This window comes from Benincasa hispida, chromosome 1 (assembly GCF_009727055.1).
Source record: "Benincasa hispida cultivar B227 chromosome 1, ASM972705v1, whole genome shotgun sequence".
In the NCBI taxonomy this organism is placed as follows: domain Eukaryota; kingdom Viridiplantae; phylum Streptophyta; class Magnoliopsida; order Cucurbitales; family Cucurbitaceae; genus Benincasa; species Benincasa hispida.
In genome coordinates, this window is record NC_052349.1 from 8,184,980 (window position 1) to 8,210,561 (window position 25,582).

The following is a 25,582-nucleotide window of genomic DNA, read 5'->3' on the forward strand; positions in this document are numbered from 1 at the left end:
ATTGCATAGGATACCCTCACTCACATGTCACCTACACGAACGTGTTGGGTCTATATGTTTGTATCAAATACAAAGTGAGTCATATCCATAGCGTTACCAAGATAAAGTACCCAACTTTATCAATATACTATAGACCCTTTAGGTTATATCTCGAACATTGGTCCCTGTATGTCTCCACATATAGTTCAAGATTCATAAGACAACCTTGGATATTAGTTATAGGATTTAGAGTTATGAAAACAAAATAGACAACAAGACAAACAATAACATTTATTGATTTAACATCTATAACTCTTAATTTATGAAGGTCAATTAATAACATTTACTATCTACGAGTTTTTGGGTATAAAACCCAGCATAGATAACTAACAAATGATATTTATTGCATAACAACTAACAGGTCAAAAGAAAGTTAGATATGAATAATAAGTTATGTAATATCGACGAGAATAATCCTGCTACAAGAGTCATACTCAAACACGTAAGAAGGAATGATCTTATAAATTTAATGAGTGCTATCATTTAATTAGTATTAACAATACTAATTGTTTTAATAAATGTTGTTAGTTAAACATAAATAAAGCGGAGTTGACTAGGATGGCCATCTAAGAAGAAAAGAGAAGAGCCAAACAAAGGGAACCAAAAAGACAAATGGCACAAACAAATGATGCAAAACCACCAATCGCAAGGAGATGGACAGATGCAGTGAGAGGAATAATACGACCATCCCAAAAAAAGGATGAAGTTACCCTATTGAGTGGACTATCATTTGACTTACACTTGAGCCAAGCATTAAAGTGTTAGTGAATGTAGTGGTCTTGAAAACTATATATTCCTATTTTGGTATAAAATTAAATCTGCTTTTGAACCTTGCTTTAGGGAAAAAATACTTGCTCTTGTGTTTATGGCTGATGTTTTAAAAATCTAGATATTTCTATTTTAGGTTTATTTTTATTATGGAAAATTTGAATGTTTTTAAATATTTTGGAGACTTTGGTTGGATGCCCGTTATTCTAATAGGCATTATCATTATTTTTCCATATTATTCTAATAGAAATTATATTCTTTATACGTATAAGTTATCCTCTATATTGATGTAGGATTAAGATATTCTTAACCCAATATACTCAACCACCAAAATAACATAGCAATGAAATAAATATTTAACATACCACGTATTTGTACTATAACATGCATTTACATTTTCCCCATTGACAACAAATGAAATTATAAGTGATCCTTTAATTTATCTTGAAAAGATCCTTTTCAAAATATATATATATATATATATATATATATATATGAAAAGATCCTAGTACAAAGGACGAATTATTAAATGGTTTAATCCATGGATAACCGACAAAACCATATGTGAACATTTAAAACATTGTATTTCTATTTTAACATATAACCCATACTTCCAATAACATATCTACGTATAAGGTATATTAATAACCAACACATTGTACTTCTAAGGTGCTACAACGGAATATTTAATATACAACATATTTTAATTTTAACTTGTCTTTCATTTTTCGAACTAATTAATTATACATACAATTCAATAACCATAAGCACACTAATTATAAAATGATAGCCAAGAAGTACTAAACCACTAAACTAAGATAGTCATCTAAAACTTTAAATTTTAAGGATACTGTTATTGATTGGAGATATATACCTAAGTAGAATTACAAGCAATAATATGATAGACAACAAAATGCAGTATCAATCCCAATAATATATCCTTGGATTAAAAACAAATGATAACACCGTAAAAGTGCTATTTTCTCTAACTTAATTCAACGTTGTTACTATGTTTAGTGTGTTTATTTAGTGTTTTTATAGGTTTCGGGCGCCTAGAAGGTAGAATCGGCCATTACAAACCGTTCGGGGTTAATTTGGAGCTATCGAAAATGAATTTAGGCCCCTAAAGCTTCAAGGAGGCAAACTGACCAAAATGCCCCTAGACGCAGCGTAGCAATGCCATCCTTTACGCTAGAAGACAGTAGCATGGGTTTCACACAGCATTGTGATGCTGCATTGGAACATTGTAATACTCTGGACTTTGACGGAATGGCAAGGAACACATGTGCACTTAGCGATTTGAGCAATATATCAGGCAACGTCGCAACACTTGAGGGCTATACAACAATGAAAGCATTGCAACACCCCCTTAAGTGTTGCAATGCTATGCTATTGGTATAAATAAACTTCTTTCCACTTTAAGTAAAGAAAAAAAGGAGAGTTAGGCCGATTTTAAGAGCTCTAAGCTCGATTTTGGTTGTTTTTGGCCAAAACTCATGAGATTACTTTGTATTTTGAGATTTAATGGTACATTTTGGCATTGGGATTCAGATTTGATGAATGATTGAAGGCCTAAACGTCAATTTTATGGTTCATTGGGCCTTTTCTATGAATGTTATGAGATTTTTGAAGGATTGTATCAGCAACAGCGGAAGCAACAAGGATCATTAAGCACTCCAATTCATTAATTTTTGCAAATATAAAGAATGCCCTTGTTGAAACAAGTGAGTTTCATGACACATCTTTGTAGAACTTCTTCAAAACTCGATCTCCAGCTGCAATCTTCTCCGAATCTTGTTGCTAACCACCTCAAGATCTTCCCCACTATTCTCTTGGTGCTCTAGATTGAGTTGTGGGACTCAAAACAAGCTTGAATCAAGGGATTATGGAGAATTGCTCACAGTAGCAATCTTGTTAAAGAACACATTCTGCACCACAAATTTTTAACTAAAATTCTTTTGATTGCATCCCTCAAAATCACTCTATTCTTCTTTATTTATTGCAGGTGAACATGTAAAGAAGAATGTTGCATGACCTGCAGCTCATGCTTGGAGTGAATGAAGAAGAGGAAAATGGGTATTGTGTGAGCATGAAGAAGATGGATAATGGAATATCTCAATATTCTATTTGTGCATGGTTTTTTTTTCCAATTTTCCAATTTTTATCTCAAAATCAAAACTTGATTTTTTTAAAATCCATTTTGATTTTAAAACTGAAAAATTTAATTTTATAAAATTAATTTCATAATTAATTTTTAAATAAAACTAATTAATTTAATATTTATTAAATTAATTTTTACACATATCCATCTTCATATATTTAAATCATCTTTAAATATAAATTCTCTTATTCTGTTTAATTCTCAAACTAAACAAGTAACTATATCTCATATAATTACTAACTTCCTTAATTCTAATTTGAACGTTTCAAAATAACTTATCATGCTACTCTAGAGCTAATCCAATTATGAGCTAGTAGGGAGACCTCGCGGACCTACAGATCATGGGCTCCAACGATTCGAGATAAATTGATAAACTCATTAGACCAAATTAATCCCTATTCGTTAACTAATAGGTCACTCCACTAAAGCCCATAGTTGCACTCTCCTCACTGTAGATATATTATGTCCACATGATTTAATCTTAATCAACAAGTCGACCCTTCATAGGTTGTTCATAATAACAACTATGTCAAATATTTGTTTTACCCCCGAGATTACGTCTTATTTCTCAAGTTCCTACTGACCCTCTAATGAAAACCTGGTTTCTGATCCAATCACTAAACCAAATTCTCTCAGCCCAGTGAGAGGGTAGGGTCCCTTGTCAAGACCTGGATTCTGTACTTGAGAGAATAACCTTTCTCCTATCCTTAACTTGGGTAGGCGTGAACTCTATCTTGCACCCTACATCCTGAACTATCTATTAGGTCTTACCCTTAAAATGGGAGGCTTATTCAGCCGGCGCAGTTAAGCTAACCCTCACCTATGCAGATCTAAGAAGAATCTCAAATAAACAGGAGTTCATAGTTAGCTCAAGATTAAGATCGAGTTACCTAGGTCATCTAAGCGAAATAGTCAATCTTATACAGTAAACAACGTTATAAAGTAAGAGTCACTTATTTCTTAGTCTTATCTTATGCAAACTCATTGCATAGGACGCCCCCACTACTTATGTCATAACATGTACGAATTAGGATCACATCGTATGTAGTACTTTACAACTCTTTGTAACAACTACAGAATAGGCTGCATCCAATAGTATTACCAGAATAAGGTACTCAACCTTATTCATGTACTATAGATTATTTGGACTACTTACTCGAACTTGATCCACTCTTATCTCTCCACATAAAGTTCAAGTACTCATGTAATAGTCATGAGTCTTAGTTTATTGGATTTAGACTTTCATATCTAAAATTTATAAAATCAATAATAAGTTTATTGATTATAGAATTTTTTTACCATTTTACAAACTGCAAGTTTTTAGGACATAAAACCCAACAATACTCCCACTTGGACTAAAACTCCAGTGGATCAATATATATAAATATATACAATATTGAGTTTACATTGAGAGAATAAAATGTACAAATACAATAAATTAGGGCATTACAATACCCATAAATTCTTTAACTTGCCCTAGTGATACAAAACTCGTAGACCTAGTCCTACTAGGTGACCCTCGAACCCTTTAGTCGAGAGGACCTTTGTAACCGGATCAGCTAAGTTGTCTTGTGAAGCAATCTGAGTGACAATTACATCTCCTCTGTGTATGATCTCCCTGATGAGATGGTACTTTTGCTCGATATGTTTTCCTCTTCTATGACTTCGTGGTTCCTTTGAATTTGCAACTGCTCCACCGTTGTTACATTAGAGAGTGACAGGTAGGAGCATATTAGGAACTATTTCTAGATCTGTCAGGAACTTTCTAAGCCATACTACTTCTTTTGCTGCTTCACTTGCAGCTACATACTCAGTTTCCATTATAGAGTCAGCAATACAACTCAGCTTGATGCTTCTTCACACAACTACTCCTTCATCTAGAGTGAATAATGACCCCGAAGTTGATTTCATCGAATAAATATCTATCTAAAAGTCAGAATTAGTGTATCCAGTAAAGATCAGTTCCTTAGCACACCAGATACGAGCATATATATCTCCCGTTCTCTTAAGATACTTGAGAATGTTTTTAACAGCAGTCCAATGATCATATCTAGGATTGGACTGAAATATGCCGACTATTCCTATGGTATAGCATATATTGGGACGAGTACACAACATTGCATACATTAAACTCCCTATTGCTGATGCATATGGAATTCGATTTATCTCCTCAACCCCTTAAGGTATCTTAGGACTCTATTCCTTAGACATGTGAATTTCATGTTTGAAAGGTAATAATCCTTACTTGGAATTTTGTATTTTATATCTAGACAATTGTTGGGATTGTATCCTAATTCTCCCAGAGTCTCGTTGTTTTGTAAAGATACACATTGTTCAATGAATAAAATAAGTGTTATTTTATTCTAGCATTTACTCATATCCAATAAACAAAGCTCCTTGGTTATCTTATGTGAACTTAAGCATGTATATGTGATATACAAGTGAATCATGCCTTAAGTGATAACCTAAATCGGTCTATAGTATAAGAATTAAGGTGGGATACCTGATCCTGGTGATACTACGGATACGGCCTGCTTTGTAGAGGTTTGCAAGTTTATAAACTACAGATGGTAGATCCTGACCATTCGTGTGGAGACGTGGAGCGGGGGTGTCCTATACAAAGAGTTTGTATAAGACCTAGACCATGAGATGACTNGGTGTCCTATACAAAGAGTTTGTATAAGACCTAGACCATGAGATGACTAGACTCTGTATATAATGCCGTTGATACTAGAGACTTGCATCTCACCTTAACGACCATAGGTGACAAGACCTCAATCCTGAGTGTTTTGTGAATTCCTGCCTTTGAAAGTGGTCCTTTGATTAGTATGAGTGAGAGTGGCCAGATTGCCAACTCAACATGCCTACCTTTTTGGGGACTTATCTGATCTGGAAGCTGGGAATTCAATCCATAAGATGGAATTCACTCCTTTCCCGAAGCAGGGATAAGTAGAGAGATTGCTCCCTTAAGAGCTGATTCCGGGGCTTGAACATAGTGGCCACAGCTTCTCTTTGGAAGAGAAGACTCAGTCATAGTAGGACTACGATTTATGTTCATTAGAAGGATCAGTGGTACTTAAGGAGACAGATGTAACTATAGGGGCATAACGGTTATTGGCCCAGCTGTACGAGCGATCTGTGAAGGGTTGTCGAATTGCTAATTGGTTAAGATGAACATATAATACATCTATAGTGAGAATAGTTCAGCTGTCGGTCTTTAGTGGAGTGCCTGGCAGATAACAGATGGTGAATCCCGTGACTAAAGAGTTTAGTCAGTTATTCACGTACCGTTAGAGCTTCAGATCTACAAGTCCATGAGGTCCCCTTGGTAGCTTGGATTCATGTTGATGATCAGTTCTTCGTGTTGATTTGAAATGTTCAAATTGACAAGAAGTATTTTGATTATATATGATATAATCGATATGATGTATAAGATACATCTAGTGGAGAATTGATGTAAATGAGATTTACATTAAGTACCATGGAATAGAAAAAGAACTATGGTTTATATGTTTCATGAGATGAAATATTAAAACTATAGGTTATAAATATAGTATGATAAGTTGGTTATCATTTATATTTATAATAATATTAATTATTAGATAATTAGTACTTTTTCTTTTAAATAACCAAAGTAGTGGGTGATTATTGGATCATGGTAACTGTGAGTTTGAAAGAAAAGTGGTTTCCTATTTTGAAAAGAAGTTTTTTACAAAAGTTTGAAAAGAATTTGAGTTTTCTATCTGACAAAAAAGAAACTCACGAGTCGTCAAGTAAATAAAGATTTACTAAACGACGGCTGGATGAGCTAAACGATCGTGCAGTGTTTACTAAACGATCGCATAGCCTTGCTAGACGTAAATGATCGTGTAGAGTCTGTAGGCGACAAACCGAGCTAAACAATAAAGCTAAACGATCGCATAGCTTTTTCTAGACGATCACATAGTTTTATCTAAACGATTAGGCATCGACCTATACGATAAGTCTCCGACTTCTCCCACTTGCCCAGTCATGTACGTGATCGTTCTTTCCTCCCTTCGTCTGCCCCATACCAAGTCCAAACAGAGCCCACCCCCTGGATTCTCACACCGAGAATACCAAGGTCGCCTTCTTGGTGGTGTCAGAATCAACTCGACATCGTCGAGGTTTCTAGAGGCCATTCGTGGTGCTTTGGAGGAGTCCGTTTGTTTTGCAGAGGAGTTCATGAATGAGGAGATCGTTGAGGACGAGCGCGCAGTGTTCATGTGGTGTTGCGGTCATATAGAACGAGCGCTCGTGGTTGCTGTTGTTCGATTAGAGTTGTGCATCAGAGCGTGGAGACGCTTCTGCCGATGTTCATATAGAGTTTTATCTCTATTCTTCTATTTTGTTCATGCTATAATTTCCCTGTATAATTGTATAACTGTTTGTTTTAAAGTCGGCTGTAAATGTATTGTTGATTCATGATTGTAATTTGAAATAGTCTTGTTCCGTTGCTCATGAAAATCTCATTTCCGATTTCCTTCAACAACATCTTGTCTACATAATATGCTTGAGTTTATGCTAATGTTCTGTTCTTGCGATTCCAAATTATTTGGATTCCAAGAACATATTGTGCTTCTCCTAAATCTTTCATTTGGAATTGCGAAGCCAGTCATCTCTTAACGGCAGCTAGAAATTCTACCTCATTCCCAATGAGTAGAATATCATCAACATACAAAACAGAAAAGAGACAGTTTTATTAACAATTTTCTTATATACACAGGGTTCGTCTACATTTTGTTCAAAGTCATAAGATTTGATCGCAGTGTCAAATCACATATTCCAGGATCTAGAAGCTTGTTTCAACCCATAAATGGATTGATTAAGTTTGCAAACCTTTTTCTCTTGATCCTGGTGTATAAACCCTTCTGGTTGAGACATATAGATATTCTCTTCAAGATATCCATTCAGAAAAGTTGTCTTGAAATCCATTTGCTATATTTCATAATCATAAAATGTAACTATGGACAAGAGTATTCTAATTGACTTTATCATTGCAACCGAAGAGAAAATTTCTTCATAATCTACCCCCTCTCTTTGGGTAAACTCTTTTGACACAAGTCTAGCTTTGTAGGTTTGTACCTTACCAGCTTGGTCTCATTTTCTCTTGTAGATCTATTTGCAACCGATGGGTTTTACCCCTTCAAGTTGATCTACAAGATCCCAGACAGAATGAAAATACATAGATTCCATTTTAATGTCCATGGTTTTAATCCATTGGTCTTTAACCACATCATTCATTGTTTGGTTAAAAGACAATGAATCTTCTAAAGCATCATTTGGTATGATGACTTGAGCTTTAGTTAAATCCATGTACCGGTCAGGCTGTTGCACAACCCTCCAATTATGACGAGGCATTCTCAACTCTTAAGAAGGATGTGAAGTCCCAGTGTCATCAACAACTCTTGTTGATGGACCTACTCTATCAACAACTCTTGTTGATACATTTGTCGTTTCTCTAGACATTTCTTTTATTACTAGCTTACTGTGAGGTTGATGATTTTTCACATTGTTTTCCTCTAGGAAGGTTGCATTTGTCGATACAAATACCTTATCTTCCTGAGGATTGTAAAAGAAACCACCTTTTGTTTCTTTTGGGTAGCCTACAAATAGGCATACTTTTGAACGATGTTCTAACCTTTTAGGATTTCACACCAACACATGTGCTGGATAACCCCAAATCCTGAAGTGACGTAAAATTCCTTTATGCCCTCTCAAGAGCTCGTTAGGCATTTCAGAAACACTTTTCGATGGAACCATGTTAAAAATATACACTGTAGTTTCAAGTGCATGTCCCTAGAAAGAATTGGGTAACTGAGCATAACTTATCATGGAACGAACCATGTCCAATAAGGTTCCGTTTCTCCTCTTTGCCACACTGTTTTGCTGAGGTGCCAGGGGCTGTGAGTTGAGACTGAATTCCATGTTCTATTAAATAGTTCTGGAATTCTAAGTCCATATACTCATCACCTCGATCTGATCGAAGCGTTTTAATCTTTTTATTTATTTGGTTTACCTCAACTTTATACTCTTTGAACTTTTCAAAAATTTCAGACTTTTGGTGCATTAGGTAAATATGACCATACCTGGAATAATCTACAAAACTGATGAAATATTCATACCCTCTCTTTCTCTAACATTTAGAGGCCCACAAAAGTCTGAGTGAATCAATTCTAAGGGTTCTTTGGCTCTAAGACCTTTTCCAGAAAAAGATCGTCATTTTACCCTCGAGACAAGACATACAAGGTGGTAATGAACTATCTTCTAACTTATTTAGATGACCATTCTTAATCAATCTCTCAATCCTGTTGAGATTTATGTGACCTAATCTCAAGTGCCAAAGATAAGCATTTGGAAAAATTTTCCTTTTTTTATGAGTCTCAGCAGTTTTAAACATCTCTATGTTTAATACGATTTTAACCTCAGTTGGTTTTAACACATACAAGTTATTTTTAATTTTGCAGAACAAATATGTTTACTTCTTGTATTGATGAACACTTCATCATTATCAAAATGAACTTTATAATTTTGTTCTAGCAAACAAGAGATAGATATTAGATTCCATTTCATAGAAGGAATATAATATACATTTTTCAAATAAATGTACTTATCTTCGATAAATAACTTCATGTCTCCCACTACTTTAGCTGAAATAACCTCCTCGATCCCTACCTTAAAGATTGTTTCACCTTCTCTCAACTGTCTCCAGAAACTTATTTCCGGTGAGATAGTACAAACATGATTAATGACACCTGAATCAATTATCCAGATTTTATCGTTTTCCACTAAACATGTTTCGATAACAAGTAAATCATGTTTAACTTGTTGTTCGAATTCTACATTTTCATCTATATAATTCAAAATTTATATGAGTTGGGAGATAGAGGGAAATCCTCTGTTATAACTTTTTTGGTGTAATCAACTGCTAGTAATTTGTTTGTTGATTTGATTTTACTGTTATTTAATTCGAAAGTGAGTATTCTAGAAGAATTCGACATGCTGATAAAATTCTAACAAATTCTAATTAGCAAATTGTAACTAAATCCAAAATCATGTTTTAGCAAAAAGTAATAATGTACCATAACCATTATTTATTTGCAATTATATTTTAGTGAGTCAGAATACGTGCTACCAAGGGGCAGTCATATACTCTTTCACTAAAGCAAACAATTTTGACCAAACACTATCTCTGAAATAACTCTTATTCCTATAGTCTTTGGAATAACTCTTATTCCTATAGTTGTTTAGTTATTGTTTTCGGTCAAAAATTACAAACACATTTAATAATTTTGTAAGTGTAACCCTCCGTTTTCAGACGTCAGAGGTGGGCCCCAACTATGCTACTGAAATGAAGAGTCAAGGTTGAGAATGGACCTAAGAAATCCTATCCATTTCTGAATTTTGAGTTATTCTAAATCCTATGTTACAATCCTCCGAGGGGATAGCCGTCGTTAAACAACTAGCAAGAGTGGCCTAAAGCAAACTAGCAAGCGCAACATAGGAATCTCACCATCCAAACTAATGGAAGAGACCGCAAGATATATTGACATGTATCCTTGACCCACTTACTATAAACAACTTCCTCTGTTTACCTTATTGTTGACTCATACAAACACTTTCCGTATGGAGGTCACTTCCATGGTGACACGAAGCGTCATATGAATCTCACGGTGTAAACTATATGGAGACGTGGCAGTTGAATCTATATATCGAATAAATTGATTTATGTTTGAACGACTTCCTCTAATTCATCGCAATCTATATTTAAGCTAAAAATAAAATACTTTCTGTATGGAGATCACTCCCAGGATGAAACTAAATACCGCTTAATCTCGACTTTGAACTCTTAGAGACGTGAGAGCTAAAAATAACGTATCGTATATGTTATTAATCTCCCACTGAAGTTTTCTAATAACTTTATAGAAGTTATTAAACTACCACTGAAATGTTCTAATAACTTTATCATATAGAAGTTATTAAACTACCACTGAAGTGTTCTATTAATTGGGTTAATTTATATTTAGGTTCTTTTCAGCTAATAAAACAACCTTAAGTCTATGTAGTTTATCCAAGTATAACTCTTATAATTGGATTTTAACCTACGATGTCTAGGTGATAAACCTTTTTATTACCTCATATCACTCACATATGCTTATAAAACCGATTACCAACGCTCAATAATTCGGCCATAATCCCTAGGTAGGAGGTGTTCCGTAAACTGTCAACTTAAGTACCTCCAGCCGTAGACAGGATTATATATAGGTTGAGTTTGTAACCCAAGTTTTACAAGTTTTAACTATTTAAAACAGGTGGTCAACCTACGTGAGCATGCAACTGTTCTTTATGGATTTTAAACGTCTAACCCAATTTTATAACAGCTTATCAAACTTTAGACATACTAAACATCCATAACATACATAAAGGCATTCAATATTTAATATAACACTTATATTAAATACAAGAAACCCTAACATGCATACTATATAGTACAACAGATTATAACATACTTTCAATGTATGTAACATGCTTCCTATGGTAGGATTTTAAATCTAAATGGCATACTACATGCACATACAAGATTTATTTAATTATAACATACATCAAATGCATAAATAATTAAACATAGACTGATTTAGTTTTATTTTTTGCATAAACAGGCAAACAGAAGCCTAACTATTACAAACAGCTTCAAAACCGTCTTTGAACCGTTCGAATCGCTTCAAACTAAATCTAAGCATCTTGAACCGGACTGGATAAGTCTGAATCAGACCAACAAAGTCTAAACCGGACTAGCCAAAAATCATTTGAGGCTGAACCGGATTGGACCTCGAGAAAACTGGTCGAATCGGTTGTTCTCGGTCCAACCTCATAGTCTCGTTAAGGCCAATCGTGTAGCACTGAAGGCAATCGTTTAACACCATCACCTTGTGTTGAGAAGAGGTACACGATCACTTAGTGTCATTTGTCTATTGCATAGTGCAATCACTTAGCTCTCAGGTAGAACTACACCATCGCTTAACACCATCGCTTAGCGCTTCATGTCATCGTTTAGTGTCCACTACATAGAACATCTTCGCGTCGTTCAGCGCTGTAGCTACATGATCGTTTAGTTCTATCGCATAGAATTTGAATTCATCGCTTAGCACTGCAACTAGACGATCGCTTGGAGCTATGGCATAGCACTTCATAGTTCACGTTGCAGCTACATGATCATGTAGTGCCATCGTTAGCACCTCCAATGCATCGTTTAGTTCCCATGCAAAAGCTAAACAATCACGTAATGCTATCGTATAGCATATCAATGCATCGTCTAGCTCCTGTAGGTACACGATCACTTAGCGTTCAACATCACAACGATCAACACCCATTGCTATACAATCGTCTAGCTTTTCTTCACATCGTGTAACGCCTGAAACTTGACGATCACTTAGCAACTGAACCTCAACAACAATTTTGAGCAGAAGCTAAAAAACTGGAACAACATCTCGACCCCCTTCACTTGTTTCTTCAATTACAACTTAATTTCAACTCTAATGACTCCAAATAAATTACAGACTCTTGAGAACACATATAAACTCATCAAACAAGAGCCAATTACAAATTTAAATGAGAAATAAAAAATAAATTAAATACCAAATCTCAGGAAACTATATCAGTGCATCAGTTTCATATATCTTATATAAAACACCCACCACACCAAAATTAAACCGAATTGAATGCTTATATGATGCTCTTATACCAATTGAAGGATTGTATCAGCAACAACAGAAGCAAAAAGGATCATTAAACACTCTAATTCATTAATTTTGGCAAAATATAAAGCATGCTGTTGCAGAAAAAAGTGAATTTCTTGACATACCTTTGTAGAACTTCTTCAAAGCAAGATCTCCAGCTGCAATCTTCTCCGAATCTTGTTGCAGACCACCTCAAGATATTCCCCACTATTCTTTTGGTGCTCTAGATTGAGTTGTGGGATTCCAAACAAGCTTGAATTAAGAGATTATGGAGAATTGCTCACAACAGCAATCTTGTTGAACACTTTCTTCACCACGAATTTTCAACTAAAATTCTCTTGATTGCATCCCTCAAAATAACTCCATTCTTCTTTATTTATTGTAGGTGAACACACAAAGAAGAATGTTGCATGACTTGCGGCTCATGCTTGAAGTTAATGAAGAAGAGGAAAATAGGTATTGTGTGAGCATGAAGAAGTTAATGAAGAAGAGAAAAATTGAAAAATTGAAAAAACCATGCACAAATGGAATATTGAGATATTCCATTTGTGCATGGGTTTTTTTTTTTTCAATTCTCCAATTTTTATCTCCAAATGAAAACTTGATTTTTTAAAATCCATTTTGATTTTAAAATTGAAAATTTTAATTTTATAAAATTAATTTTTAAATAAAACTAATTAATTTAATATCAAATATTTAATTAATTTTTACACATATCCATCTTCATATATTTAAATCATATTTAAATATAAATTCTCTTATTTTGTTTAATTCTCAAATTAAACAAGTAATTATATCTCATATAATTACTAACTCCCTTAATTCTAATTTGAACATTTCAAACTAACTTATCACGCTACTCTAGAGCTAATCCAATTACGAGCTAGTAGGGAAACCTCGTGAACCTACAGACCATGGGCTTCAACGATGCGAGATTAATTGGCTAAACTCATTAGACCAAATTAACCCCCATTCGTTAACTAATGGTCACTCCATTAAAGTTCATAGTTGCACTCTCCTCACTATAGATATATTATATCCACATGATTTAACCATAATCAATAAGTCGACCCTTCACAGGTTTTTCGTAATAACGGCTGGGTCAAATATTTATTTTACCCCCGAGATTACGTCTTATTTCTCAAGTTTCTACTGACCATCTAATGAACAACTGGTTTATGATCCAATCACTAAACCAAACTCTCTCAGCCCAGGTAGAGGGTGTGGGGCCCCTTGTTCAAGACCTGGATTCAGTATTTGAGAGAACAACCTATCTTCTATCCTTAAATCAGGTAGGCGTGAACTTCTTCTTGCACCCTATGTCCCCAGTTATCTATTAGGTCTTACCCTTGAAATGGGGGGCTTATTGAGCCGACGCTATTGAACCAACCCTCATCTATGCAAATCTAAGGATAATCCTGAATAAACAAAAGTTCATAGTTAGCTCAGGATTAAGATCGAGTTACCTAGGTCATCTAAGTGAAATAATCAGTTTTCTACTGTAAACAATGTTATAAAGTAAGAGTGACTTATTTCTTGGTCCGATCTTATGCAAACTCATTGCATAGGACGCCCCCACTCCTCATGTCATAACATGTACGAATTAGGATCACATCATATGTAGCACTTTTTAACACTTTGTAACAAGTACAGAGTATGCCACATCCAATAATGTTACCAGAATAAGGTACCCAACCTTATTCATATACTATAGATCATTTTGACTATTTACTTGAACCTGATCCACTCTTAGGTCTCCATATAAAGTTCAATTACTCATGTATTAGTTATAAGCCTTAGTTTATTGGATTTAGACTTTCATATCTACAATTTATAAAATCAGTAATAAGTTTATTGATTATAGAAAATGTTTATCATTTTACAAACTACGAGTTTTTAGGACATAAAATCCAACAATTTTGATGTATTCTTCTTAGACTTCTTTTTTTCTTATTATTTTCCTATCTCTGGTTGAACTTCTAGAATGAGCATATTGGTAGATTAAATTGACAACTTAATCGTTTATACTCATATGTTTGTTCGTCCATGCTACTATGTTTTAGATGCCTGTAATATTGGATTTTATGACCTAAAACTCATGGTTTATAAAAAATAAACTCATTCTGTAAATCAATAAAGTTATTATTGAAGTTTGATTCAATAAAGTTGTATTGAATATAATTTCGTTTTAGAAATAAATTCAATAAACTAAAAGATCAATGACTTTTACATGAGTACTTGAACTTTATGTGGAGACATAAGAGTAGATCAGGTTCGAATAAATAGTCTAAATGAATTATAGTATATGAATAAGGTTGAGTGTTTTATTCTGGTAACACTGTCGGATGCGGCCCACTCTGTATTTATTACAAGGAGTTGTAAAGTGCTATAGACGAAGTGATCCTGATTCGTACATGTAGTGATATGAGGAGTGGGGACGTCCTGTGCAATGAGTTTGCGCAAGATCGGACCAAGAAATAAGTCACTTTTATTTTATAATGTTGTTTACTATTTAATACTGATTATTTCAAAATGATGACCTAGGTAACTTGACCTTAACCCTAAGCTAACTATAAACTATTTTATTCAGGATTATCCTTAGATTTTCATAGGTGAGGGTTGACTCAACAGCACTGGCTCAATCAGCCTCCCATTTCGGGGGTAAGATCGGGTAGATAGTTGGAGACATAGTATGCAAGGTGACTCCTACTCACTTTCAAGGATAATAGAGAGGTTGTTCCCTTAAGTGCTAACTTCAGGTCTTGAACAAGGGGCCCTACCCTCTCATTGGCAAGAGAGAAACTCGATTTGATGATCGGATCACAAATCAGTTGTTCATTAGAGGATCAATGGGACTTAAAGAACAAGAGGTAATCTCGGGAGTAAAACAGTCATTAGACCCAACTATTATTACGAACAATGAAGGGTCAACCTACTAATCATGGTTATATCGAGTGGACACAATATATCTACAGTGGGGGGAGTGTAACTATGGGCTTTAGTGGAATGACCCGGTAGTTAAAGAATGGAGGTTAATTCGGTGTAAAGAGTTTTATCAATTAATCTCGGATCATTGGAGCCCATAATCTGTAGGTCCATTAGGCCCTCTTACTAGCTCACAAATGGATAAGTCTTAGAATAGCATGATAAGTTAATTTGAATCGTTCAAATATGAATTAATGGACTTAGTAATTATATGTGATATAATTACACGTTTAATTTTGAAATAAACGAAATTGGAGAAATGGTTAATATTTAAGGGTTGTTTTTAAATATAGAAAAATGAATCAAAATATTTATAAAATATAACAAAATTTTAGAACTATAAATGATAAGCGCTATCAGTGTCTATCAACATCTAACATTGATAGTTCTAAAATTTTGCTATATCTTGTAAATATTTTTAATATTTTTACCATTTGAAATAATTTCTCAATATTTAAATATGAATTAAATATTAAATCCATGAATAGAGATTAATGGTGGTGGAACTAATGTTGAATTAATTTAATATTTGATATTAAATTAATTAGAATTAATTAAATTGTTTAATTAATTATTATTAATTTTATTAGAAATTAATTTTGTACTAATTTTTGTAAAATTAATTTCAATTTTAATTTTAAGATTAAAAACTGAAATTGAAATTTAATTTTGTAAATAATTTTAAAATTAGATGAAAAATGAAGAAAATGGGAAAATCTCAAAGTGGGATTTTTCCACTTCTTCAACCTACTAGCTCACTCATGGTTTCACTAATTTTACAGCTCAAATTCTCAAGCTTGAGCTGAATTCATGCATAAGGTTTTTTGCTTGAAAGTCATGCAATAAATAAACCAAATTGAAATGGAAATCGGGCATGCATTGAAGAGAGTTTTGTTGAAAAATCTATTTGAAGAAGTGTTCTTCACAGTGCTGAAAAACTAGTTCTTTACCTCCATTTTCCCTAATTCAAGCTTGTTTTGAGTCCCACAACTCAATCTAAGTCGTCAAGAGAATAGTAAGGAAGACCTTGTGGTGGTTCACAGCCAAAGGAAAAGGAGATTGTAGTTGAGGACCGTGATTCAAGAGGTACTTCAAAGGTTAGTGTTGAAACTCTTTTTAGTTTATGAACATGCTGAATTTAAAGCAAAAATTAATGAATTAGAATGCTTAATGATGCTGTTTTTCTTCCGCTGCTTGTTTCTGTATTCCAACATGTAATTGCATCCAAAGCATGCTTAATTTTAGTAGCAATAGGTTTTAGTTAGAATTATGGTTTGATTGTTAGACTTCTAGAATCGCCTAAAAGATAATGAAATCTAAAGATTATAAATGCATTAGGTTAGAGTAGGCCAATCTAGCTTAATGTTCTAATCAATCTCCAAACTTAATACTATTAACTAAGTAAATAGGCTTGCGTGACACGGTTAGTTTAGGAATCAACATCACGTTGGATTTCCATAAGGAGTTTATCGTGCTTTCCTTACATTCGATTAAGCTGGAGAAATAGTTAATCTAAGAATGTTTGCATGTTTAATCGATGAATAGATTCATAGATAGTCCAATGGTCTCTAAATCGGTAAAGATAATCTCGTGTTCATTCTCTCTCTTTCTCAATCTATCTTACTTTCAGTACTTTAAATTTTCACATTTAGTTTTTCTATCTATTCAAACAATCAAGCCCCCTCCCACCATTTTTATTGCTTTCTAAAAGCTAATTTAGCTTAGAACAATAAGAAATTGAAAAAGCCTTTCATTAAAAAAAAAAATTATAATAGTTTAAATTAAAACAAAATGCAAAAATATAGGATGACAAAAATATAAAGCATTTCAAAAAACAACTAATACGGGAACTCAATGTTGTATGAATTCCTTACAAGACCTATAATTGTGACACCTCCCACCATATATACTACAACGAATTGTTGCTTTCTCTTTTAAACAAGACGTAATCCTTTTTTCTTAGACCTACCAGTAGGACATTTGACATTGGGAGGAAGAAAGGGATCATCACCAACTCCATGCACATTTGTAAACTATTCTACATTATTGATAAGACGTGTTTCTTTCCTATATAATAGAACTAAATTTGAAACACGATAGAAATAATATGTATATGCCTGCAAATGAAGGTTCATAGTCAATGCATGCATGGAAGCACAAGATCATGTCTAGGTCCCATCGTCGACATGAACAAATATGAATTAGAATGTTGACCAAAAATTGGTTGGTGCGATCGTGAACTTCAAATTCATGTTGGTTAATAAGGTATAACTGCAAAATGATAATAATTAGTGTACCTTACAAATTTATCAATTACTAATGATACATATATTACTTAAACAAAAAATAACTTACATTCTTTAACCGACTCTCCCTTAAGGCTAGAATCATGTCCTCTTCATATGTGGAAAGTTCTAAATGTTGGAAACTTCAATGACTGCCACGTTAAAAAAAAAAAAAAAAAAAAAAAAACTTTCTTTGAACCAAACTACGAATCTAAGATGTTGTTTTCTTATGACCATCTTTAACAATATCAACAACACATTGATGGATATTTGTGAACTTTCAAATCATCTACACCCCACTTTTCCTATATACAGATGCATGTACATACCACCTACAAGACAAGTCATTGCAACGAATATCAAATGACATACTACTTGACCTAGTCATGGTAAGTTCAAAACTATTATTACGAACAAACAAATAAGTGGCTTTCTTTAATACACACTTGCTCCTAAGAAGTGAATCTTCTTGAGTGAAAATACCAAAATTTAGAGAAAGTGATCTTTCTTCAAAATCATGAAAATCAATGATTTTAGTATTGCAAAAAGACTATGGGGGAGAATGATTTGTTGTCACTAAATCAATATTTAGATATATTGTATTTCCACAAGAATAAGAAAATATGTGGTCAACCACTAAATATAAATCACATTTGGGGGAAATCCGATAAAAATAATGTTAGTCACAAAACATCCTTATCTTCAACAACCCAAATAAGATTTGAATTGTTGAAACCATCTCAGTACACTGTTAATCGAAAAATAGACAAATTGTGAGAAGGAAAAAGCTTACTTTGAATATATTCAACAAACTGTTGGTGTTGCGAAATTGACAATTAAAGAACACAAAAAAAGGAACGTAAGATAGAGAAGATCGACACACAGATATACGTGGTTCACTAACAATGTGTTAGCTACGTCCACGGGCAGAGGGAGAACAATATTATTTGAAAGAATGTTTTCATAATTACATAAAAAACGGTGCCTCTAGGGTTAAAGAGTTTATATAGCGTACTACTCTAAACTCTAGGGTCATAAACGTAAATAACTGCAAATAAATAAATATGCTGAATACAAGGTGCTAAACCCTCGTACTTGGTTGTTCGAAGCGCCAGCAAACAGATTCAAGACATTTCAACAGTTGAAAGGATGAATTTGATGGAATAAAAACCTCAAGAATTCAAAAATTATGTTGGTGTGAACCTTCATTCCATCTACCATCAAAGAGAAGTTTAACTCGTTGTAAAGCCATAGCTAATAACAAAATTGAACAACAAGATATCAAAACTGACTAATTACTCGTGTGTCAATAACACAAACTTAATAGCAAGATTTACTAAAATAATAATATAATATAGTATAGATTTACAAAATGTATATAAAAATTCTATAAGATAAAAAAATAGGGTTGTTTTTAAATATAAAAAAATAAACCAAAATATTTACAAAATATAACAATATTTAGAACGATCAATGATAGACGCTGATAGACAATGATAGAGTTCTATCAGTGTCTATCAGTGATATTGGTAAATACCGATAGAAGTCTATCAATGTCTATCAGTGTCTATCATTGATAGTTCTAAAATTTTGCTATATCTTATAAATATTTTTAACAGTTTTCACATTTGAAATAATTTTTCAAAAAATAATAATGATATAATAATGATAATATAATGATATATTATCTTATCAATTTACTAATATAATAATAATATGTCATGTAATAAAATGTGATAACAAATTTAAATAAATAAAGTTCAGAAAATCATGTAAAATCTGAAGATTTACGATAGATCAAAATTTAAATTGAGAGAGAAAAATTAAAGATTGATTAATTTTGAATCCATTCAAAATGTGGTTAAATAAATCTAATATGATAAAAAACTGGCAATTCAAAATTCAAATGGAGCATAAAAATTGCCACGTTTTTATAACGAATCCGTTGACTGGAAATTTGATAAGTGGTGCTTGTCCATTTACACATTGTATTTCTAATCCAAATATATTTCCGATATAATAAATACACTATACTTAATAATTCTGATGGACTACCACATTAAGGGCATATTGAGGATTATAAAAAAAAGGATCTCGCGTATGTGGCATACATTTTTCCAAAAAAAAATTATTATTTCCATACTCTGCCATACTTTCAAGTGAAACATCAATTCTTACTATTTTAAACAATTTCCCAATAAAAAGGGAGTGGAGCAAATGAGCCAAACGACAAAGCTCAAAGAAAAATAAGATAAGGAAGAGAAAAGCCACGTAGGTCAGGACCCATATTAAAGTCGATCCAACGAAAACATCTCCAAATGCCACATGGGTCAAGACCCATGTTAAAGTCGATCCTATGAAAACATCTCCAAATGTATTGAGAGTTTATATTGCGCACTCCAAACTTTAGGACGAAAATTGTTAATAATATAAGTACAAATACAAATTAGGTTTTGGGACAACGTCTCCAAATTCCCACCAGAGTGTATCACTCCAGACCCCCACTTATTGATTCAAACAATGAAATTTAGTGTTTAGTCGTTTATAGTATCATATAATAGATTCAAAGCATTCAGAGGAAAGAAGTGAATATATATATATGATGTACCACGTCTGCAGGTCTATAAGCCAACGCGCAGTTTGAATTTTAGTGAGAAAAAAAAAAAAGAAGAAGAATAGACAAATACGATGATGTACGACTTCTGCAGGTATGTAGGCCAACGCGTAGTTTAAATTTTAGTGAGCGACAAAAATAATGGAGAAGAGAATTTGTTTGTGTGTAGATGAAAAGGCCACGTCCCCATTTTCATTTCCTATCCTTACCAATGATGTTAAACATTAGGAGTAGAATGGTATGAAAGAAGAAGAAAAACAATAGTTTTTTTTTTCTTTTTTTTTCAAAAGACCAAATTAATAGAAAAATGTTTTTGTGATGATTTAGCATGCCTTTCGTTTAACTTTCAAATGTTTAATTTGTTAAAAAGTCAGTTTCGAAAAAATTGAATTATTTGGTAACAACCCAAAATAACTTTTGAAATCTTTCCAAATTGCGTTCTAAACCGTTTTTGTCCAAAGAGTTTAAAATAAAAATGACTTTTTTGAAAAATATTTTTCTTTTCTCTTGTCAATCTAAACAAGTATGTTGTCAAACCAAGTGATCTAAGAAGTCATGTGTTTAAATTCCTGTAATATTATTTTTTTTTTATTATTAATATTGATTTCTACTGATTGAATCATGTAAATAAATCATGAGAGGACTATATATATATATATATAAAAGATAATATTAGAGAAAGAAATTGAGTAAAGAAAATGGCCATGTCCAGTGGGTGCATAGTGTGCGTTACAGGTGGGTTCGGCTATGTGGCTTCTTCCCTCATAAAAAAGCTTCTTCTAAAGGACCATATCGTCCATGCAACTCTTCGCAACTTAGGTAAAAACTCCAAATTCTTGATTAATTGTGTGCATGTTCATTATTAATTTAATTTGATTTAATTTAATTGTTGGATTATTATTATTTTTTTAAGAAGATGAATCAAAGGTGGGGATTTTAAAGAGCCTCCCAAATGCAACCAATAATTTGGTGTTGTTTAAAGCCGATATTTACGAGCTCCATTTTTCTTTTATCTCACAGTTACTATAAAACTTCCAATAACCTCCCACTCAATATGGTTATTAGAAAAAAAAATAATTAATTATCATATAATTAATATGTTATAAATAAATATAATAACCAACTTATAATATTATATTTATAACCTATAGTTTTAATATTTCATCATATGAAACATATAAACCATAGTTCTTTATCTATTTTATGGTATTCAATATAAATCATATTTATATTAATTCCTCCAATGATAATGTATCAAATACATCATATCAACTATATCACATATAATTGAATTTCTTCTTGTTAATTTGAACCCTTCAAATTAACCCAAAATTTGATTCTCAACTTGAACCCATTGAGCTACCAAGAGGACCTCATGGACCTGTAGCTTGAAACTGATTAAACTCTTTAATCACGAGATCCACCATTCGTTAACTGTTAGTCACTCCACTAAAGACCAACAGCTGCATTCTTCACACTAAAGATATATTTCTGTGTCCATATGACCAATCAATAGTGCGATGACCCTTCATAAATCACTGATAAGTACAACTGGGTCAAATCACCATTTTTCCTGTGTAGTTACATCTAACTACTGAAGTACCACTGATTCCTCTAATGAACAATAAGTCATAGTAGTTCTCTCAGGCCAGGAAAGGGTGTGACCACCATGCTCAAGACCTCGATCAGCCCTTAAGGGTGTAATTTACCCCTACTTCGGGGAAGGGGTGAATTTCGTCTTGTGTAGCTAAGTTCCCAGCTCCCCAATCAGACGAATCCCCAAAATGATAGGCTTATTGAGTTGGCAAACTGGCCACTCTCACCCGTACAAATCAAAAGACCGCCCTCATAAGCAGGAGTTACCAACTCACTCAGGATTAAAGTCATGTCACCTATGGTCATTTTAGTGAAATTTAGGTCTTAATTATCAATGGCGTTATATAAAGAGACCAATCATCTTGTGGTCCTATTCTATACAAACTCTTTGTATAGGATACCCCCGCTCACATGTCTCCACATGAATGGTCAGGAACAGACCATTTGTAGCACTTTACAACACTTGTAACATCTACAAAGCGGGTTGTATCCATAATGTCAACAGCATAAGGTATCGCTCCTTTATCCATCTACTACAGACCATTTAGATTATTACTTAAGGCATGATCCACTTGCATGTCTCCACATACATGCTTAAGTTACATGAAATAACCACGGATCTTAATTTATTGGATTTGAGTAAATGCATATAAAATTACATTTATTTTATTAATAACAATATGTACAAAGTGTTTACAAACTACGAGACCACCTGGAGAATTAGGACACCAATCCCAACAATCTCCCCCTTGTCCTAATGGCTCGGGAGACTAATGTATAATACATAAAACATTACAATATACAATAAACTAGAGCATATCTATACCTAGTATCATCCCCCAGTTGCCCTAGATAAGGTGTCGCATGTTTCGTAGACCCAGACTTTCCAAATGACCCTTGAACACTTTAGCCTTGAGAGCCTTTATAAATGGATCAGCAACGTTGTGCTCCAATGCGATCTTCATGACTATCACATCACCATGATGCACAATATCCCTGATCAAATAATACTTCTATTCTATGTGTTTGTCTCTTTGGTGGCTTCGAGGTTCCTTAGAATTTGCCACAGCCCTGTTGTTATCACAATAGAGTGTGATCGGCAAAGACATATTTGGAATACATAGAATCAAAGACATTAACAGAGAAAGAGTTGCTTAAGTTGGAGAGAGGAAGGAAGAATGTGAGGGGTTGGAGGTGGTTACATTGGCTTGTGGCCTTATCGCCGGCGGCCAAACACTTAATTCTTCGGCGGCGGAAACGATGATGGTGATGTTGTCTCAGTTTACAGACAAAATTGGAGCGTTCAACGCCCTCAGATTTATCGAAGAAGTGGATGGGAAAATCCCAATGGTTGAGATTGATGATGTTTGTGATGCCCATATTTTCTGTATGGAACAAACTTCAATCCATGGCAGATTCTTGTGTGCAAGCTCCTTCTTCTCTTCTTCAGATATTGCCAATTACTTTCGTCTTCATCATCCTCAATTCCACAAAAAACAAGGGTAACTTTTTTATATATATAAAGTAATTTGTTTTCATATATTAATCTCGTTCATCTTTATTTCATTTTTAAGGGGATCAAAAGGATCAATTTTTTAAAGTTCAAGAATTATAATGGACATTTTAAGAATTTAGGGACCAAAATGAATCACATTAAAATTGAAGGGATAAGGGATCAAAATGAACATTTTAAAGTAGGACTTAAAATGAACCAAACACGGAGACTAAAATAGTATTTAGACGTTTTAAAAAGGAAAATTATTTCAAATGGTAAAACTGTTGAAAATATTTACAAAATATAACAAAATTTAAGAATAGAGTATTTATCGATATCACTGATAGACTTCACTCATAAACACTAATAGAAGTCTATCAGTGTCTATCAGCCTATCATTGATAGTTCTAAAATTTTGTTACATTTTGTAAATATTTTAGTTTATTTTTCTATATTTAAAAACTTATTTTAATTTGTTTTTAGAATTTAGCTTTGAATTTAATTTTTTAAAAAGAAAATAAAAAAATGGAAAAAAATTGTGGGAAAAGATGCACAATTTTTGAAAAATCAAAGGGTGATCATCAAACAAAAATTTAATTCTGTGTTTCAGTTTTTTAAAATAATTAAGCTTATAAATATATGTGCTATTTTAACTCTGGATCTTTTTGTTTCCAAAATACAAAGGTAAATCAGAAAATTTAAAAAGAAACAAAAATAGGTGTTGTTTGTTAACTATTTGTTGTTCAATTTTAATGTTTTTCAATTTATTAAGTTTCAATAAACACTATTTGTACTCATAATTGTAAAACAAAGATTGTATACATTAAGTTGTTTGTGTGAAATTAATAATGAGGGATTGTTGGGTTTGTAGGAATTGTGATGAAGTGCCAATGAGGAACATCAAAATGAACACAAGAAAGTTGATTGAGAGAGGTTTCACATACAAATATGATGGTGAAATGATACTTGAAGAGGCCTTCAAATGTTACTACAACAACAACAAAGAAAAGTTTATTGATTAATTAACAGCCCCAAATTTCTCTGCTTTGTTAAATAAATAAATAAAAATTTGCACTTGTTTAATTCTCTCAAAGCGTGTTGAATAGAAGATGAGATGTTGGAGAGGGTGATTTTGTTGATCACTTACTCTAATTTTGACTCTTGACTTAATGACCAACCCACCAACATGGTGGTTTCCTAGTAAACTCCACAAAAGTCCCAAAATTCCTACACCAAACACTCTTGTTTCTTTCCTTAAAAAAATGTTCATTTTGAGACTAGTGGATCATTTCAAGAAAATTCATGTATCTTTCTAGATGTTGTGGCTATAAAAGGGATGTACAAAAGAATGCAAGAGGTTATATTTGATCAAAGTTGTTAGATTTAGTTTTTTTTAGAAGGATTTAGAATTGTGCGAGAGTAATTATAAATTATTAATTTATTGTTATTTTTCAAACTTATTTGGGTGTAATAGTTGATATATATTAGAAGATGATTTGGATGTATATCACTTATCCAATATCGTGATTATCTATTAATGATATGTTTTTCTTAAGAAATAATAGAAATGATTTATTTTATTATGAGTGATACTTGTTTGAATTTGTTAAATGTCTATATTTGATCATGTAAACATCTTAATATAATGTTTTTGTATGTACTTTATTGGTGGAAAAGTTTAAGATGTTTTAACATTTAAATTCAAATTTAGAAATGTTCGGTTAGATTTAAGAAACACGAGAGTAAGAATCTAATATATAATGATTATATACATAAAGCAAAGACAATATATACCTATAAAAATGATGAGAGGAAGTTTAGAACTACGACCATATATGCTTATATTAGTTGCTTTTCTATTGACTATTTATTTGCTATTTTTGT

At 32.9% G+C, this 25,582-nt stretch overlaps 1 pseudogene; it reads left to right on the forward strand.

Moving 5' to 3' along the window:
- Nucleotides 1-1,983: 1,983 nt before the first annotated feature.
- On the forward strand, nt 1,984-24,923 carry LOC120075774 (annotated as a pseudogene).
- Nucleotides 24,924-25,582: the final 659 nt, after the last annotated feature.